Raw genomic sequence first — 13,633 nt, 5'->3', positions numbered from 1 at the left:
CAGACAATTTCCCATTACCACTTTGCCCCTTACCTTCAGAATTTATTAAGTCACTATAGTGTTTATTAGATGTATATTTAAAATATTACCTACCTGAGCACATTTCTTTCTTGTAGTAAAAGCCAGGGTTCCGTGACCTTACATCACTGTGGAAAATGTTGAGGACCAAGAGCAACATTTTTGCCATCTACAAGAAGCTTCCTTATTTGAACTGCATATATTGATTGCCTTTCACCATGATATGAATATGGTCACTGCTATCCTTGAATGTTGATGTGCTACAATAATAAATACTTCTCTGCTTGAGTGTTTTTTTTTCCCATGTTGAAATCATTATTTTACAAAGTTCATCATTCTTTACTATAGGTTTATTTCCCAAAATCACATGGATAGGAGGATAATGATCAAATGCCCATGATATGAATTCTTTATAGACACTAAAAGGCTCAAGGCCCTTATGAAAGGGTATGAGATTTGAAATCATGATATAGGTTCAAATATTAGTGCTATGACCCATGCGAACTTGGACAAGGAATTTTTTTTCTCTGGTCTTAAGCTTCCCTGCAATATGAGGAAGTAGGCTAGGCCATATAAGGATTTTAAGGCTTATACCAGGAAGGGGGCCTAAGAATCATCTGGACTGCTTCTTTTGTTTTATAGTCTATAAAATTTATTCTAAGTTAACACCCTCTGTAAATAAATTTTATTATCTATGTGCATAGGTTTATTTGTAGTTGAACAAGGTAGTAACAGAATTGGTCAGCTCTGTTTTCTTATGCACATTTTCAAACATTTCTAGTTATTGATTTACTTTTAAATCACTTACATTTCCCTGACTCTTCCCAGAAAAACATTTTATAAAAAACAGAGTAAAAGAGAATCAGGTGGGAGGTTGCAAAAGAAACACATCAAAGAAATGTGACACTGTGTGCAGTATTCTGCTCACAGAATACCATTTAAAAAGTGGGTAGATGTGTGTTCTGATATCCCTTCTTTGAGGCCAACCTTGTTCAATACTATTTGAGAGCATTCAATTTTTTTACTTCCTGTTTTCCTTTCCATCAAAATCATTGGTATTATCATGTGTATTGTTTTCATTATTCTGCTTAGTTGAATTTGCAGCAGTTCACATGTTTTTCCATGCTTTTTGCATTCATCTTCTTCATCAGTTCTTAGGGCACAGTTATATTCTGTTATGTTCATGTGAAAGAATTTTGCTCTTTCTCCATCTGTATGTATCTGATTTAAGTTCCTTGTTCATATGAGAAGTGTTGTAATGACTTTTTTTTGGTGTATGTGGGTTCTTTTTGTTGTTCACCCTTTGAAGAATGTGCTTAGTTGTATAATCTCTGCAGCAAAGGGCATGGGCATTTTAGTCACTTTCTTTAAGTAATTGTTGGCATTCCCTTCATCCTATCACAGTTCTCCATCATTTCACTGATGCCCCTTTCTTGCAGCAGCTAGGTGCTGCAGTGGATAGAGCACCAATGCAGGAGTCAGGAGGACCTGAGTTCAAATCTTACCTCAGACACTTGACACTCACTAGCTGTGTCACCTTGGGCAAGTCACTTAACTCCAGTTGCCTCATCCTGGATCATTTCTAGTCATCCTGATGAATATCTGGCCACTGGATTAAAATGGCTTTGGAGCAGAAGTGAGGCTGGTGACCTGCACAGTCCTCCCTCATTCAAAACAAAGTCAAGTGCAAGTCATGTCATCACTTTTCTTATGGCATCGTCTTCTTCAGCAATGAAGGACGAAGACACATGCAATTCTCATCTTTCTTAAACACACTCTTCCTACTTTTCAAATCTTGTAATTTCTCTATCCCACAATATTTTCATATTCATTATTGGTATTATGACTTTACATTTCTCCCATGCCAAATTCCTTCTTAAAGTCATTTCAAGTACACAAGTCCTTTGCTCTCAAAATCCTTATCTGTCTTATTCTATTGTCCTTCATCTCTTGAAAAACTTCAACTCTGAAGTACTTCCACCATCTGTCTCCTCTACTTCTTTTCACGTGCTGCTAAGTGGACCTAGAGATAATCGCAAAACTGTGTTTACTAGTCTGAAATTATATTATCTAAATGAACAAGTTAGCTCTTACTAAAGCAAGGTAAACTTTTTATTACTTCCGAATTGAATACACATCTTCCTTCCCACAAAAATAAAAAACAAACAAAAACAAACAAACAAAAATATTAGAAACTTTTTCTTCATTCCTGAAATGTCCCACATTGCTCCATTTCACACTGACCACCCTTTCCTCTTGGATGTTTCCTCTTCTCTGGTTTACTTGACCTTAGTTTCTATTGGATGCCCTTCCACCTGAATAACCAGTACTTCTCAGTGCTGACTCATCCATGTCATCCCTATAACTGTCTCTCAAAGTTCTGTCTTTGGGCTAGTGGGCTCTCTCTCTCTCTCTCTCTCTCTCTCTCTCTCTCTCTCTCTCTCTCTCTCTCTCTCTCTCTCTCTCTCCCCCTCCCTCCCTCCTCCCCTTTCTCCTTGTCTCTGTGTCTTTTTATCTCTCTAACATATTTCCTCTCATAGGTTTTATCATCATCCCTATGCAGATGACTCATAAAACACAATCTATCTACTGAAATGCAACCCCACATGACAATAGTGCCACTATTTTTTCCAGACTCCGATGTTCATAAATAGTATTCTTGACTCTTCACTCTCTGTCACCCTGCTTATCTAGTAAGGTACTAAATCTTATCATTTCTCCTTCCTCAACAGCTTTAGTATTTGACCCCTTCATTGTCTTCACTCTGCTGCCCCCTTGTTTCAGGACATCAGCACCCCTCATATTTATTATTGCGGAAGTCCCCTAATTCATGTCTTTGTCTTTGTCCACTTTAGTCTACCCTATACATTGGTGAGAAAGTTCTTTTCCTTAAGTTCAGATCCCCCCATATCACTCCCATACTCAATTCACTCCAAGGAAAGTAAACTCTGTATTACTTCAAAGATAAGATAAAAACTCCTTTGATGAGTTTGTAAAGCCGTTTATACCCAGGTGCCACTACATCTTGTCGTTCTCATCACATATTTCTTCTCCTTCCAAACTTGGCAATCCACTAACATATTTTTCCTCATATACAGCACACTCTTTCTGATCTTTGCATTTTTCTTTTAGAAATCATGTATTAGAAGAAGCTAGGTGATACAGTAGATAGAATACCAGCCTCATATTCGGGAGAAACTGAGTTCAATTCTTACCTCAGACACCTGATATTTAATACCTGTTTAAACCAGGGCAGGTCATTTAATTCCCATTGACTCACCAATACGTAGTTATATGATCTCACATATTATGAGAAATATTTTGTCTGAAAGAAAATACATTGAAATACCATAATCAATATGAGTTTAATAACAGATTATTACACTTAAAATTATATATACACACAACATACATGCATATTCACGTGTACATGTATTTACATACATGTGCACATATGTATATTTGTGTATACACACAATGTACATACATACACATATATACATATACACATATACATACACACATATACACATATGCACATAAATGTATAAGTATACTGAAATTCTCTGAAATTCCAAAAAAAAGTGGAGAACCAAATTTAAGTGATTGTATTACTAAGACAGAAGTATTTGGGAATTTCTAAATCTGACCCAGAGAACAAGAACTCCCTTTTTGAACTGTCCCAAGAATAAAACCTATTGTCAAACAAAGGAAATCTGGAGATCAGAGAAGTACATGAGACACCTGAGTTTCAAAAAGTGTTGTTTAAATGGACTTTGGCAATAGGTAAGTGGGATACAAGGAACTTAATATTAGTTTACAATGGTAATAATGATTGCCTTGATTTGTATGTTTCATGTATAAGTTTACTTGTTTATCTTGATGCCCTGTAGATCCTCATTCTTGGGACCAGTCTATTTTAGTGAGCCATCTGCGTGGTTTTATCTGTGCCTGACTTAATGTAATTATGCAGTTTTGTGCACTATGAGAAAAACTGAACCATTTATTGTACTGTATAAACCTAGAGTGATGTGGCTGGGAAACTAAACCATTTCTATATGGCTTTAGCCATATTAGCTACATTGTGAAGTTTCCTCTCAATATCAAATCATATGTTTTCTGAGAACCCCTGTTAGTTCTGTCTGTACTACTCCCATAGCTGTCAACTTGTGGAAATGGACTTCTGGATCCATCTGTCACATTTAAAGATTGCTCATGTTCCTGAGTGGACATCTGAGCCCATAAGAGATCTTGCCCTCTGGCTTTGAAGGGGCCTGAAAAGGATGACTTCAGAAGTAGACAGTTTTTCCAAGAGTCCAAACTAGAAGTCCATGAAGAATAGCTCCCTCCCTATCTGAGCCTATTGCATACTCAGAACTGGTTGCTTATATCTTTGGTAGCTTTAGCTTATTTTACTTAGTTGCCCTATATTCATATTATGCTCCCTATCTTGATCACCCTTTGCAGCCTTGTATTCTTGCTTGTTTACAATTGCCCTGCAGCATCTTGCCCATCTCTGGGGATGCCCAATGACATGGAAATAGCACCTCCTCTTGCTAGATTATAGAATATCATAGCTAAAACTAACCTTAATACATAAGATACATAATGCTACACAGGGGAAGTAGAGGTTGATAGGGAAAAAATATCTTCTGAATTCCAGTTACTGTGTATTATTCTATCTCAATAAACAAATATTGAAAATAAGATTAACAAAGATAATGCACCTAGAAAATCCTGCCTTACATTGTCCAGAGGCTTACCTATCCACATAATATTCTAAAATCCAGCTCATCACTACCCTCTCAACCTCTCTTGACTTCCTTTTTCCTCTGCTGATGGATTCTTCCAGTAATGGTTCAGGAACTTAGACTCGTTCCTTTCCCTTATCTTTATATCTAGCACTTGCCACAACCTATCAGTTTTCTGTTCTCACAGGCTGCTCACAGCCCAAACCCCCTTCTTCTTCTTGTATGAACTGTTGTAATAACCCTCAACAGGTCTTCCTGCCTGTAGCCTCACCTCCTGCTTGCAATGCATACCACAGAAACCATGAAAATAGTAACCCTTTTGTAACCTTTTCCTTCGATCACCTTGCTCTTCCTCTGCAAATGGCTATATCTATTTATGTCTACTACCAAAAAAAAAAAAAAAAAAAGAAAGAAAAATAAGCTAACCTCCCCCCCTTAAGATCTCTGAAATGCCTATTAGTAGATGTTGTATAAGCAGTCACTGGCTCACTGTGTTAAAAGAATAAATAATACCCCTTTTTAACCCTGATTTCTTATCTGTAAAATAAGGGAAGGAGTGAACCAAACCAAGCCTAAGGTCTTTCAGCTCCAGCATTTCATTCTCTAGACCAGTGGTTCTTGATCTTTGTTTGAGTCATAGATTCCTTTGATAGTCTGATAAAACCTATGAACCCCTACTCAGAATAATGTTAATAAATGCTAATTTATTATTACTCAGAAAAATGTTAATAAATAAAAGATAAAATATATGCTATTACAAAGGAAATCAGTCATACTTAAATTAGTTTTCAAGACATTTTATTTTTTAATTTTTTAAACTTTTTTATTTTCATTTTTTAAAATTAATTAATTTATTTAACTTTTAACATTCATTTTCACAAAATTTTGGGTTCCAAATTTTCTACCCATTTGTCCCCTCCCCTCACCCCAAAACACCGAGCATTCTAATTGCCCCTATCACTAATCTGCCCTCTCTTCTATCATCCCTCCCTTCCCTTGTCCCTGTCTTCTCTTTTCTCCTGTAGGGCCAGATAACTTTCTATACCCCGTTACCTGTATTTCTTATTTCCTAGTTGTATGCAAAAACAATACTCAACAGTTGTTCCTAAAACTTTGAGTTCCAACTTCTCTTCATCCCTCCCTCCCCACCCATTCTCTTTGGAAGGCAGGCAATAAAATAGGCCATATCTGTATAGTTTTGCAAATGACTTCCATAATAGTCATGTTGTGTAAGACTAACTATATTTCCCTCCATCCTATCCTGCCCCACATTGCTTCTATTCTCTCTTTTGATCTTGTCCCTCCCCAAGAGTGTTGACTTCAAATTGCTCCCTCCACCCCATGCCCTCACTTCCATCATCCCCCCCACCCTGCTTATCCCCTTCTCCCCCACTTTCCTGTACTATAAGATAGGTTTTCACACCAAAATGAGCATGCATTTTTTTCCTTCCTTTAGTGGAATGTGATGAGAGTAAGCTTCATGTTTTTCTCTCACATCCCCTCTTTTTCCCTGCACTAAAAAGTCTTATGCTTGCCTCTTTTATGAGAGATAATTTGCCCCATTCCATTTCTCCCTTTCTTGTCCCAATATATTTCTCTCTCACCGCTTAATTTCATTTTTTTAATATATGATCCCATTCTATTCAATTCACTCTGTGCTCTGTGTGTGTGTGTGTGTGTGTGTGTGTGTGTGTGTGTTTAATCCTACCCACTACCCAGATACTGAAAAGTTTCAAGAGTTACAAATATTGTCGTTCCATGTAGGAATGGAGACAGTTCAACTTTAGTAAGTCCCTTATAACTTCTCTTCGCTGTTTACATTTTCATGCTTCTCTTCATTCTTGTGTTTGAAAGTCAAATTTTCTTTTCAGCTCTGGTCTTTTCATCAAGAATGCTTGAAAGCCCTCAATTTCATTGAAAGACCATTTTTTTCGCCTGAAGTATTATACTCAATTTTGCTGGATAGGTGATTCTTGGTTTTAGTCCTAGTTCTTTTGACTTCTGGAATATCCTATTCCATGCCTCTCAATCCCTTAATGTAGAAGCTGCTACATCTTGTGTTATCCTGATTGTATTTCCACAATACTTGAATTGTTTCTTTCTAGCTGCTTGCAATATTTTCTCCTTGACCAGGGAACTCTGGAATTTGGCCACGGTGTTCCTAGGAGTTTCTCTTTTTGGATCTCTTTCAGGCAGTGATTGGTGGATTCCAAGAATACTTATTTGGCCCTCTGGTTCTAGAATCTCAGGGCAGTTTTCCTTGATAATTTCATGAAAGATGATGTCTAGGCTCTTTTTCTGATCATTGCTTTCAGGTAGTCCTACAATTTTTAAATTGTCTCTCCTGGATCTATTTTCCAGGTCAGTTGTTTTTCCAATGAGATATTTCACATTATCTTCCATTTTTTTCATTCTTTTGGTTTTGTTTTGTGATTTCTTGGTTTCCCATAAAGTCATTAGCCTCCATCTGTTCCATTCTAATTTTGAAAGAACTATTTTCTTCAGTGAGATTTTGGACCTCCTTTCCCATTTGGCTAATTCTCTTTTTTAAAACATTCTTCTCCTCATTGGCTTTTTGAACCTCTTTTGCCAATTGAGTTAGCCTATTTTTCAAGGTGTTATTTTCTTCAGCATTTTTTGGGTCTCCTTTTGCAAGGTGTTGATCTGCTTTTCATGCTTTTCTTGCATCTCTCTCATTTCTCTTCCCAGTTTTTCCTCCACCTCTCTAACTTGATTTTCAAAATCCTTTTTGAGCTCTTCCATGGCCTGAGCCTATTGAATATTTATTTTGGATGTTTCGGATACAGAAGCCTTGATTTCTATGTCTTTCCCTGATGGTAAGCATTGTTCTTCCTCATCTGAAAGGAAGGGAGGAGATATCTGTTCACCAAGAAAGTAACCTTCTATGGTCTTATTTTTTTCCCGTTTTCTAGGCATTTTCCCAGACAGTGACTTGACTTCTGAGCTTCCTCTTCACACCCACCAAGCCTCCAGATCCACCCAGCCAGTGCTTGGGGTCTGAGATTCAAATGCTGCTTTCCAGCCTCAGGGCTTTGGGTGGGGGCAGGGCTGCTATTCAGTGTGAGATTAAGTTCAGGTGCTCAGGTGGGGGCAGTGCCACCACGTGGGGCTCAGTTCCCTCAGGGCCTTTATGCAGAGACCTTCAACAATGGATCCGAGCTCCTGACTGCTTTGGGATCCCATCTACTCTGCTGCCTCCGCCACTGCCCCCGAGGGGGCCCGAGCCACAGAGACACCCCATTCCCCTCTCAGCCACCCAACAAGACTCTCTCACTGACCTTTGGAGCCTGTGGGTGGAGGGACCTGTGCAATCGCTGGAGATTCAGTCCTTGAAGACTGCTTGGATCTGCTCCTCTCGGTGCTGCATGGCCAAGGCAGGGCTGGGCTCTGCTCTGGGTCCAATGAGTGAGGGACCTTTCAGGTCAGTTTTTCAGTTCTCTCTGGAACAGCAATCTCCTCCACTCCATTGTTCTGTGGCTTCTGATGCTCCAGAATTTGTTAGGAGTTTTTCTTTACAGGTAATTTATGGGCTTTCAGTTTGGAACTAGCATATGTGTGTCTTTCTACTCTGCCATCTTGGCTCCTCCCTCCAAGACATTTTTTGAAAAACAAGTCCATGAACTCAAGGTAAAGAACATTGCTCTAGGTTCTATCATCCCCATACCATCACCAACCCAGCTCTAGCAATTTGTGTCCTATTTTCTAAAGCTAATTCCAGCTCTGTTATTATAGGTTCTGTCTTTTAAGGATCATCCCGGCCCTAATATTCTGTGGGCTAAGATCCCTTCCAAATCTCACAGTCTGTATTCTTTGATGTCATTGTTGTTAATTCCTTCCATTTGTATTCATGAGAACATGAGAGACACTAATGAATGTAAGAATGCTTGAAACATAGTCTCCATCCTCAAAGGATTCACAATCTACTGTGGATGATGAGACATAGGCAGTAGTAAATAATTAAAAAATCAGGACAGTCCCAAATTTGTAAGTACTCTTCTTCAGAGTTAGGAGAGATACCCACAGGTTGGATCTAGCCTTTCAGGACTACACAAAGGGTAGGAGAGGGATAATTGTCCTTATTTTACAGATAAGAAAGCAGAAGCTTAGAGAAAGGTTTATAAAGTTATATTTTTCCTTCAGTGATGGTCAAAGGAAATGAGCTTTCATTCCCATGTGGTGTTCATAGGGTCCTGATACCATTTGAGGTGGCTGATAATACAATGGATAGAGAGTGTTAGAGCCTGGATTCAGGAAGACCTAAATTCAAATATGGCCTCAGATACTAGCCATGTGACCCTGGATGCCACTTAACCTTTCTCTGCCTCAGTTTCCTCAACTGTAAAATGGGAATAATAATTGTACCTCCCTCACAGGGGTTTTTTGGGGGGATCAAATAAGATAATATTCATTAAGCACTTAGAAAAGTGTCTGGTACATAGAAGGTACTATATAAAGGCGTATTCCTTTCCCTTCTCTTTCCATTCAGTCTTCTATGAGTTACAACTTTTCCCCCATTAATGGAATGAAACAATACTGAGCATTTCACATTCCCTGTCACAGTTCCCTCAGACTGATGGAAATTACTCAGACTCCATAGAAAGAGTAAAAGACTTTTGAGACCATGGAAGGAGCAACGGGCTTGAAAGTTAGTGTTCTGATGTTTCCAACACATTTAACTAAACAGGCATTGGTAATGCAAAGACAAAAAAAAGAGTTCAAGAGTTTGGGCTCTCAAGAAATTTAAGTTCTGCTGTTAGAAGAATATATGAATGCATGTGTACCTAAGCATAATTCAGGACTTGGAATAATTGTGGAAGGGGAGGATAATAGAAAAAACCACAGCAAATAATCTGGGAAATTTTAAGGAGGAAAGAATATTTCCAGCTGGAGAGATCAAAAAGGCTCCAAAAGGGCAGCAGGCCCTGATAGAAGCCCAAGTGACTCTGAACAAGACCCTGAGGTCTTTGGACCTTGGTGTCTCCGTTTGTAAATACAAATAAAAATACTTGTACATCCTAAGGCTAGAATGTAATAAAGAATATAAAGCACTTTGTGAATGTGAGTTATTGTTACTGATGACACTGTTATCATCTTAGTCATCATTATCATCATCATGTCTGTGTAGCCTAGAAGGTAAAGTGAATGGGAATGGAATTTTTATGTGGATTCCTTAAACAGTGAACACTGACATGCTTCACTCATTTCTTCAACTCAATTCTTACCTGTAAGAGTAGGCCCTCCCCAAATGGAGTTATGACCCTTGTACAGCTTAGCAGATGGTTTTAAAGAGTAGCTACTCCTGAAAAAGTCATCCTCACTGGTCAGTCTAGTGATGAGTTTCTTTGAAGTTAGCTCTCCTGGTTTTCAGATGACAGATACACAGTTCATCACTGTGCCCCATGGGCACTAGCCTGAAGTCTGCCTAGTTTGGTTGGACCTAACAAAACTTGAACTCTGAAGGCATAGCCTTCGAAATTTCAGGATCCTCTCCCATTGCCACAATGAAACATACACAGATGATTTTATTAGTGAGACCTCTATATAGTAAGTGCTAAAGAAGATCTGTTGAATACAGGAGAGATTGAATTAATCAATCTTTGTTCATTAAACATTTGGGACTGGGAAGAATTGGGAAAGACAACTTTTTTTTCTTAGTAAACCCTCCAGACAACCTATTTTTTTGACACTCCTCTCCTAAAAGTTGCCTGTTCTGCCCTATGCCTTATCTAAACATACTTGTAGGCCCCAGTGGTATCTGCTCAGCAAAAACTGGTAAGCATCAATAGATCTAAATAACATCTTTTTTCATAGTAATCTTTGAAAATCAAAGCTGGAAGGGGTATTATTCTAAAAATTGAATGCTAGATCTGCAACAGAACTCAAACATAGAATATAAAATAGTGTGGAATGAGCCCTTAGAACAAAAGAGAATCAATGACAGAGACAGAAAATGTCAGATCATAGATAGATAAAACATCAGAGCTGAATAGATCCTGAGAACATTGAATGTCCGAGCTAAAAAGGACTTTCTAATTTTCATTATTCTTGAATACTAAAGGCTCCATAGCATCATCCCGTGTTTCTATGTTCTGATAATTATTGTATTAGCACCAGGATGAAAAGCTCTTCCTTGATGAGATGATGTCTTCTGGTTGTATTGAGTTGGGGCTAGTTTATCAGCAGTTTAAGGAAACACTTCTGAAGCAACTTTTGAGATATATATTAGAAAACAAAGAGTGTCAGAATATAGAACATAAAATGTAAGTGGTAAGAGGAGCATTAGAACATAGAATTTAAACTGCTTGAGAACAGAGATTATGCCTTTTAAAACAAGAAGAAGACTCCTTGGGACTCCCCCAGAAACTAGCACATTATTCTGAATAGAATATTTAATAAATATTTGATGAATTTAATAGAATAAAGCATATAAAGGTAGAGATGGATAAGGCCTTAAATATGTTATATTATTAAAATGTTAGAGTAAGAACTGGAGAACATTGGATCTGGAGGGGGCCTTAGAAAAGAAAACATAGGCTCTTAGAACAAGAGAGACAGAAGGTACCATAGAGATTTTATATAAATCCTTTTATACATGAAAGGACTGAGACTGAGAAGGGGGAAATGATTTACCTAAGTTCATATAATAAGATGGTCATTGATGGAACTAAAATTAGAGTCACAGTTTCTCATCCCCAGACTTGGCAATCTTTCTACCAAACCAAGATGCCTTCTAGAAGTCTCTTGACACACAGCTGTGTCTTGCCAAATATCTTAATTAACTTCACTGTAGGTCAGTGATGTCATTGGCCCTATTGTATAAATAGAAGGAGGGCTTGTAAGCACCTTGAGGACTGACCTGAACTTAGAGCAACAAAAATGGCTTCCTCTACCTTTCAGATGATGATGGCCATAGAGCTGCTTACTTTGATCCTTCCTTCTTATGCTGGTGAGTGTCTCTGATGATGTGAAATAAGAGAAACAGCCATTACTATTAATATAAAATTACAGAATATCAGTGACGGATAGAACCATAGTCTACTCTCCACTCAGTATACAAAAGGGGAAACTGAGACCCAGTGAGGAAAGTGACTTGCCAGAGGTTCTAGAATTAGTTAGTATAGTACAGTAGAGTATAGTAGAATAGAGCAAAGTAGAGTATGGGATGGGGATAGGATGGGATGGAATGGATAAGCTAGAATATAATCTCCTTGTGAACAGAGGGAGAAATTCTTGCTTTTGTATGTGTATCCTAAGTAATGATCAATAAATGTGCAATAGTTGTTATTGATAATAAACAAATCTATATGGTGGAGAAAAAAACATTAAAATGGGTGTTAGAACTCTGATACTGAATTAATTTACAAATCAATAATTCAAATAAGTTACTTAAATTCTCTGGGATAGTTTCCTTATCTGTAAAACAAGAGTGGTGGATTGGATGATTGCTAACATTTTGTGTTCTATGATCTCGGATCTTTTCAAGTTCTAATATTCTGTTTTAAATGTAATTACTAAGTTCTAAAGTTTCTTCCATTACTTATGTCTTCTGGTCTAAGGAAAGTGCTAGTTCTATTATTAGATCTTTTAAGTGAGTGTTCAGTTGTTTTCAGTCATGTCTGACTCTTTGTGATCCTATTTGGGATTTTCTGGGCAAAGATACTCAAGTGGCTTGCCATTTTCTTCTCTAGTTCATTTTACAGATGAGAAAACTAAGGCCAAGAGAGTTGCCCAGGGACACACAGCTAGTAATTGTAAGAAGCCAGATTTGAATTCAGGAAGATGAGTCTTCCTGACTCCAAGCCTGCATTCTATCCACTGCACCACCTAGTACCCACTAGATCTAAAGAATCTTGCAACTCTGCCACTGTATGTTCTATCGTCTAAGGATAATTCCATAGGATAATATTATCATAAATTTAGAATTAGAAGGAACTTTAAAAATCACCTAGTCTTTTCTTTTTAAGACAAGAAATCCAAGCCCCAAAGAACTTGTATCCTAGGTAGTAAGTGACAAAGCCCCAAATTGAAGCCTTTGACTATACCATCCTGCCATCTGTGTAGGCTATCTATATTTAATCAGCTTTTATGTTCTTACTTTCAGTGATTTATATTCTAAAGTCTCGTCTTGATTGAGCACCCAATAAAGTACAAGTTCCTCAAAAGCAGGAAACATAATTCGACATTTTTAGCTTGTTATACTAGTACCTAGCACAGGATTTACACATAAAAGGTACTTAATAAATGCTTATCAGATTGAATTGAATATTTTATATTCTGTGTTCTAAAGTCATTTCAGCTCTGATATTCTTTGCTGTATTCTCTAACTTAGCATGTTTTACATTCCTTATATTCTAATATTCTATGTTTTTTTTCTGACATTATATATTCTAAGTTTCCTTTTTTCTTTACAATTCTATGATCTACATTGTAAGGTCTATTCTGTTTCTGACATCCTATGGCCTGTGCCCTAAGGTTCCTTCCAGCTAAGACATTGTCTATTTCCTATAGTCAAATATTCTAACTACAGATTCATCTAGTTCTGACATTCTACAACAGAGACAAGAATGGCTAGAGAAATTCCCTGCAGAGGAAACAGAAAAAATTTGGTCAAATATTGTTGCCATTTTATGGGACAAAATGGCTGAGAAAACACTTGTGTTCCAGGTGACAACTGTTCCAACTGTGATCAAAATGAAGACAAGGAAATCTCAGAAACGTTTTCATTCCTGGGCACGGGAATTTTTGAATCTGTGATGGAATATATTTTCAACTCAATGTTGAAGAGCTCGTAGGTGATAAACCCACTCAGATGTCTTTTTGGGTTTCTATTTGCACATTGTGGG

This window comes from Notamacropus eugenii, chromosome 1 (genome assembly GCF_028372415.1).
Source record: "Notamacropus eugenii isolate mMacEug1 chromosome 1, mMacEug1.pri_v2, whole genome shotgun sequence".
Taxonomy (NCBI): Eukaryota; Metazoa; Chordata; class Mammalia; order Diprotodontia; family Macropodidae; genus Notamacropus; species Notamacropus eugenii.
This window is presented reverse-complemented; position numbering follows the sequence as displayed.